We start from the raw sequence: 8,314 nt of genomic DNA, 5'->3' as shown, positions 1-8,314 counted from the left end.
TTACTTCAGCCTCAGTGTGGTGTTTGCTCTCTCTAATCCGCCAAAACCACTCAAGAAAGACCACTAATATACGCTATGCCACAAAAGTAATTTTACTAAACATTTTAACACCTTTCAATATAGTAAAACATCTCCTTTTAACACTGTCATTCTGACTCAGTGGCACCATGGTGTTCTTGCCTTTGTGATTGCAACATCTCAGAATCCCCTTCTTCTACCCAAACTCTGAGTAATGGAGTTCTTTCAGGTTTAGACCTGGGCCCTCCACTCTCTTCTTTCCACACTCTCCCCTTATATGATATCATCCATTTCCTTGCTCTAAATTATCTTCCTTTTTCCCTCTCTCCCTTCTACCATCACTTCTTCCTATCTATCTATCTATCTATCTATCTACCGATTTATCAATCATCGATCTATAGCTATTGCTATGGTCTAAATGTTTGTGTCTGCCCCAAATTCATATGATGAAATCTTAATGCCCAATGTGATGGTATTAGGAGGTGGGGAATTTAGTAGATGCTTAGGTCATGAAGCCCTCATTGGTGGGATTAGTGCTCTTATAAAAGGGACTCCACAGAACTCCCTACTCCCTTCTGCCACGTGAGGACACAATGAGAAGTGTGCAACCTGGAAGAGATCCCTCACCTGACCTTGCTGGCACTCTGATCTCAGACTTCCAGCCTCCATAACTATGAGAAACAGATTTCTGTTGTTTGGAAGCCACTCAGTCTATGGTATTTTCTTATAGCAGCTCCAATGAACTCGGATATCTGCCTGTCTATCTATATGTCTATCTATCTATCATCTATCAATCATTTCCATAGAAAATATATTATTTTGCTATTGCATACATGATGTTATTACACATATCATTCTAAATCTTGCTTTTTTAAATTTAACATTATAAATCTGATCATATAGTTCATAGAGATCTACCCCATTATTTTTAACTGTTTCATAGTGTTCATTACCATGAATATATTCACTGTTATGTAACTGTTCCCCCTACTGTGGACACTGATGTTATTTACAGGTTTCTGCTCTAACAGACAATACTGCAATGAATATCCTTGTTCTTTCTTTCATGTACATATGTGTGAGGGCAGAAGCAAAATTGATGGATCACAGGATACAGGCATTTAAATTTTTAATTATTATTTCCCACTTGCCCTCCAATGAACCAGGGTATACATCCATAAGCAGGATATGAGAATACCTGTTTTCCCACACTGTAGTCAATACTTGGTATTACCAAATTTAAAATTTTGCCAATATTATGAGTAAAAATTCTGTTTCATGCTTAATTTTTTATTTTTCTGATTATAAATGGAATTGAGCACTTTTTTTCAAATGACTATCAGCCATTCATATGTTAATTTCCATGAGTTCTCTGTTCATGTCTTTGCCCATTTTTCTATTGGGTTATTTGTATTTTTATATTGAATTGTAAGAATTATATATAAAGCTATTTAACCTTTCTAAGCTCAGTTTACTCAGTAGATAATTATGATTACCTAATAGAATTGTTTTGAGGATTAACTGGGATAAGATATTTAAAACCCTTCATGCAGCGCCTGGCACATAGAAATCCCTCAAGAAATGGTTACTGCTGCTATTGATTATATTTTTATTACCCTGACTTAAAATACTTGGCCCATAAGTCAGTCATACTAAATTTTTCTTAGGCTCCAACTCAAGTGTTCATTCATTTATTCATGCATTATATGAATCTTTAGAGAGCCTTTATGTATCATAGACCATGGTAGGTGCTGGGGATGCATCAGTGAGGCTGATAGACAGTAAGGAAGCCAATACAAAAGTACATGTATAATATTGATTCAGTGGGAAGTGCTTTGAAGCAGGGTAAGGGGATCAAAAGCCCGGGACAGGGTATGCTATTTTAGGTAGGTTGGCCGGGGATGGCCTTTCTTTTTAGCAGAAACCTGTATGAAGCAAGGGAAATCCATGAGAAGAGCTGGGGGAAGAGCCTTCCAGACAGAAAACAACAAGTGCAGAGGTAATGATGTGGGAATATACTTTTGCCTTTGAGGAACAGTGAGAGTCCAGAAAGATTGGAGCAGAGTGAGTGGACGTGACAGGAGTAGGTCTACGAGTAGCTAGAGACAGGTTCATATCCGACATGGAAGGCCATGGGCAGGACTTTGGATAGTATTCTGAGTGTGATGAAAAACCACAGAAGGGAGGATTGCGAGCAGGGGGGGCTTTGATCTGATTTTCAGTCAAATGAACGACTCTTGGTCTCTATGTTAAGAATAGACTAAAGAAGATGAAAGGGCAGTATATTAGGGCTGCAATAGCAAATTGCCACAAATTAGGTGGCTTAAAACAACAGAAATTTTATTCTTTCACAGTTCTGGAGGCCAGAAGTCCCAAATCAATGTACTGACAGGGCCATGCTCCCTCTGATGGTTCTAGGGAAGAATCTTTCCTTGTTTCTTCTAGCCTTGGTGGCTCCTGGCATTTCTTAGTTTGTGGCACCATAACTCCAGTCTCTGCCTCCATCTTCACATGGCCTTTTCTAATCTGTGTCTCTGTGTCCAAATTGCCCTCTCCTTTCTCTTAGAAAGACATCAGTCGTTGGATTTAGGGCACACCCTAGATCCAGGGTGATTTCATTGTGGATCCTTAACTAATCGCATCTGCAAAGACTATTTCCAAATAGAGTACCAACATTCATAGCTACTGGGGGTGGGTGGGTTAGGAATCAAACATATCTTTTTAAGGGACACAATCCAATCCACTACAGCAGTAAGGAACCAAATTAGAATTTTTAAGTGAGCAATGACAGGGCTTATGATAAGGATACATGTATGCAGGTAGTGGGAAGGCAAACTTGGGATATATTTTTAATAGAGAGTTAATGGGGTTTGCTGATGGATTTGATTGGAATGTGGAGAAAGACATCAAGAATGACTCAGGTTTTTTACTTGAGCCCCTGGGTGAATAGTGATATCATTTACTGATCTGGATAGAATAACAAGTCTTGGGGGACAGGATTATGAAGACTTTTCCCATTCACTCTGATAATATAGCATAGAAGTTAAGAGTAAGGCCTCTGGGGTCAGATAGGCTGGGCTGACAACTGGTGTTGTGCCTTTGGGGCATGTTACTTAATATGCCTGGACCTTGAGATTCCTATCTGCAAAATGGGTATATTAATAATATCTTCCTCATAAGGTTGTTGGGATGATTAAATGTGATTATATATGTGAGATACTTAAGAGTCAGTGGCAAACAGGCAGCACCCCCTCTATAAATCTTATCTATTCATTTCATTATTTTGAAAAGATTCCACAAGGATACCCAATGTTCCTTCAATTGTGCCATTCTTTGATTCTGGTATTGTTGTGTTGGATTAGGAAGACTGATGTAGCAGTAGCATACAGATTAGACTGGAGTGGGGAGATATGAAAGCAGAGATCTTACTAAATTGTTCTTTGAGAGATCGTGCTACAGAGGAAACTCTACAAGACTTGGCAAATGATGAACACTGAAAAAAAGATAAAGATGTCTGATTTTGTAACTCTGGAAAGTTGGAACAGAATCATTGACAAAGGTAGGAAAGCCAAAATATAGAGTAGCCTTGGGAGGAGAAAAGACATCTTCAGTTTGAATTGAAGTAATAGCAATCCTAGAAGTTGGGCATCGAGTAGAATCATGCCTGGTATACAGTAAGTGCTCAAAACTTCTGGGTCAGCACTGTCTGATAGAAATATAATGAGTGCCACAAATGTAAGCCATGTGTAATTTAAAATTTTTCTAGCAGTCGCATTTAAAAAAGTAAAGAGAAACAGATGAAACTAATTTTAATTATATATTTTACTTAATGCCAAAATATTATCATGCCAACATGTGGTCAATATAAAAATACCAATTATGTTATATCCTTTCTCTTCATGCTAAGTCTTTGAAATCCAGTACATATTTTACACCTACAGCATATCCCAATTTCGACCAGCTGTCCAGTGGCTGCTGTATTGGACAGTGCAATTCTAGGTGGAGGTGATTGTCAGGTGGTGGATTATAATGACTGAATTTCAGAAGAGAGAGATCAGTTTGGCATCATCTTCATGGAGGAGAAAGCCAGATGACAGGATGGAATTTGTAAGAGAGAGAATGCTAGAGGAAGAGCGAACCCAAGGCAGAATGGGGTAATAATTCATTTTATAAGGGTTTGACTTCCCCATTGGACTGCCTGGCCCCAGAAAAGAGATGAATTAATAATAGTGATTCAATTCATGTTTTCTTATGTTGCCCTTTTGTTTTCTCTACTATTTGCAGGTACCTTGTTTATGTATTTGTCTACTGTCCATCTCCTTCTTACTACAATGTAAGTCTGTTTCATTCATTATTATATTCCCAGAATAGTATCGCTCACACATTAGGGCTCAAAAATACCCGTGGGATAAAAGCCAAGTCTCTGCCTTCAGAGAATTTACAATATGATTGATAAAGTGTTACATAGAGCAAAAATTAAAGTAGTGATAGATTATTAGAGAATCAGATTCCTAGTATTGCTAATGTGGGGTCCAGGAGTTCAAAAGAGAAAGATTCAAAGGGTTTGAAGTAGCCTAGAAAAACAGAATTGAAATATGGTCTGTGTCTTAAATGGTGGCTAGTCTTTGGACATCTAGAAAAAAAGGGCTTATGCAAAGGTGGGGATGAATATGAACAGTTTAGTTGTAATAGATTCTGGAAAAATGTAAGATATCAAGTTGGAACAGTAGCCACTGAAGTTTTTGAGAAGATGTGCAAAGCAGAATTTTAAGAATGGTATACAGAATGGATCAGAGAGGTGAAAACTGGTAGGCAGTTATCATAATATCCAGAAGGTGATGAGGTTTGGACTGTGGTGATGCTTTTGGGGATAGGCAGGAGGAGAGATATGAGAGATGTCTGAGTAAAGTCCTCAATGAATTTTGTTTTTGGACTAAGTATGCATTGGATTGTCAAATGTGTTGCTAAGGACAACTCCAAGGTTCTGAACTTGGTTGACTGAGTGATGGTGCCATAAACTGAAAGTTCCAAATGGTAAATTCCTTTCAGGGGTGGGGCTGAGAGAGGAAAATCGTTGAAGTCAAAATGATGGAAGATATCCAAGTGGAAATTTCCAGTAAGCCTTCAGATGACTAAGGGATTCAGAGAATGTAGGCTCTTTCCAAATCTTCTGTTCTTTTTGCCTATGTAGAAAGTGTTTACTTTATGTGTTTCCCTGTGGCTCTGCTGATTACATTCTTACGTGTGGTTTGAAGCTCCTCTGGCTTCAAACCTGTATTTGTTTTGGGTATGGTTGGAGTAGAGTGCTAATGAGCCCAGGGTCATGGGTTTGGTCCCCAGAAGGGCCAGTTAGTTTCATGGAGAGGAAAATTGTGTTCCGTGGTTCACAGACTTCACCCTTAATCCTGTCTGCTTGTCTCTAAACTATGTAGCGTTGGTCCCAAGGGGGCCTGGCGAGAAAGTCTGAGTGGTTGTGTGCAATCCATTAAAACTACTGGAAGAATGGCTTCAAGTGGGTTTATCTGGGTTGTTTCTTCAAGAAGTTTGTCTTCCTTCCTCCCTCAGTTCATGGGACAGAGATCACACTTTCAAAGATAATATCCTGACCAAATGCACATGGGACTGTCCTGTTGATGGCGACCCACATTCATTTACTTCTTAGGTAAAAAGCAGTGTGCTGATCCAGGAGTATGTGGTTCTTTGGTGCAAGAGTCTACGTACAAGTTTTGGAGTATTATCTATTTGACTTTTAGAATTGGCTTATTAATATTGTACACATAAACCCTGGAGAGCATGAACATGCCCCAAAGACTCTAAGCAAACCTTTCACTGACTGATTTTCCTTATCTCATCCGGCTGCTTTTAGCTTGAGGCATACTCTTTCTGGGAAATACAAGTCTACGTTCATAATTCTTGTGATGGTCATGCAAGGATACAGCATAGAATGTGCTGTGTTTAAAAGAGTGATGGTCTCCATAGAACAGCAGTTGGACAAACCCACAGAAGCCACCTTCCACACAAGCGTAGAATTGCCAGCATTTGCTGGGATAGCGTCTGAAGAGTGTTTCTGTGGATACTGCATTTTCAAAAATCAGTCCTAGAGGTTCTCAAATTGCTCTTCCAGTGACTGATACACCCCTGGGTCCTGCAGGAGCAACCCCAAAGAGAATTTGGAATAATGTAATGTACACATTGAAAGATTAAAAATAAATCCTCACAGCTTAAGAAGGACTTGAAAATAGGTTCACTTTTCTTTCAGGGACATGTTTGCCTCATCAGGGATACTTCTATTATTTGACATTATGGAAAATTTAAAAGGCTGAGGAGTAAGAGGCCAGACCATCAAATATCATTTAATAGCAATTGCTAAGAATAACAGTGATGACTTAGAAGAATATGGTGTGGAACAAATACGACTAAAAGTAAAAGGTGGAATAACTGAAGTTATGTGCTGAGGAAGCCAGTAAAACTGGTTGAAAAATTATTGGTGTTCAGGTTGTGCATAATGACAAACAACTGACTTATTTGCATTGTTTCCTTGAATTAATTAGAATAATTATTTCGGTACTATATAGGGAGGGCCTGAAAATATCATATAAACAGTTAGAAATCATTATATGGAAAATCTGTAGCTCTGCTGGCTGGGCTGGGATGAGGTGAAGAAAGAGGAAGGATTATAGTGACATAGCAAGAAAATGCTGGACTTGAACTTTTATGTTTGCTTTTGTGGCATAAGGATTTTTTAGGCTCAAACAGTACTTTTTCCCTGATTTTGCTAAGTCAGAGTCAAATTAAGGGAAGAGGTGGTCACTTGCTCAGAAAAGTTGGGGCCATGAATCAGAGTGTACGTAGAAAAGAGAAAAGAGTGTACGTAGAAAAGAGTGTGACAAAGCCAATGGAGAGGATTTTGCCTTGGATATCTTAGATCCTTAATGAGTACTCTCATTCCTAATAATAACAATAGAAGTAGTGACAACAACAGTATCATAAACAAGAGCTGAGAAGCAGACCAGTGCAGGACTGTGCCCTTGTTTTCATCTAGCCATAGAGAAACTAAAAAGATGAAAGGGATAAATTAAGACAATGTGATAAGTTTTTCATAAAGCTTAATTTATTAAATTTAAGAAACTGCCCTTTATTCTGAGATTATATCCATGCCATGTTATTAAAATGAATTCCCTTTTAATGACATGATATGATGGGTTTTTTAAAATGTCCTTATTTTAGCCCAATAAAGATTTTGCCACCCTATCTCAATTTCTTGAAAATTCTATTTTTATTTTTAGAAATTTTACAATTTTGAGAAATCTAGAAATTTAGGAACTATTACATGATAATGTTTAATCCTCAAATACCAATATGAGGTAGATATTGTTGTGGTGGTGGTTGTTGTTATTGTCATTAATATCATTTTACAAAAGAGGAAGCTGAGCCTCACAGAAGCTGTGTTTGTTTTTGTTTTTTTTTTGCGGTACGTGGGCCTCTCACTGTTGTGGCCTCTCCCGTTGCAGAGCACAGGCTCCGGATGTGCAGGCTCAGCGGCCATGGCTCACGGGCCCAGCAGCTCCGTGGCATGTGGGATCTTCCCGGACCGGGGCACGAACCCGCGTCGCCTGCATCAGCAGGCATACTCTCAACCACTGCGCCACCAGGGAAGCCCCAGAAGTTGTTTTAATTTGTCTAAAGAACACAGCCAGAAGTGTCAGAGCCACAACACACACCAACATCTGCTTGATTTCAGCACTCACGCTTCTTACCACTATGTTATTCCTGTGGGTATTAGTTAAGGTCCAGAGAGGGCAGCAGAAACTATTCTAGGTATTTTAAACAGAGGGGATTTAGTACAGGTGATGGAAGAGATGAGTAGCCAAATAAGAGATGGGAGTCAATCCAGAGATTAACAACATCAGGAAGTCACTACCATCCCTAGAACTCGAGAGACACAGAGAGGAAGTAGTGTTCCCATCTGAGAAGAACCATCTGGATGGGTCTAGGTCCACGGAGGGGACAGGGTGCCGCTTCAAGTGGGGGGGCAGGAACAGCAATTACTGCTGAAGATGCTGCTTGAAGCAGAGAGAAAAGGCAGGAATACCCTGGCTTCTACTTTCTTCCTGCCCTCCATTTTTGTTAGTGTCTCCTACAGCCAAGCCTACCTGGAAATCAGAAAAAAAATAGGGGGGGTGGCTGGAAAATGTAGAATGTTGGGAAATGGATATGAGAGCAAACAGATAAACATCCAGTACATTCTAGCATAAATATGTATTTAATTATTTCACTGTATCTTTTATTACTGCAG

This window comes from Phocoena phocoena, chromosome 11, assembly GCF_963924675.1.
Source record: "Phocoena phocoena chromosome 11, mPhoPho1.1, whole genome shotgun sequence".
NCBI lineage: Eukaryota > Metazoa > Chordata > Mammalia > Artiodactyla > Phocoenidae > Phocoena > Phocoena phocoena.
The sequence above is the reverse complement of the archived record's forward strand: the minus strand, read 5'-3'. Positions refer to the sequence as shown.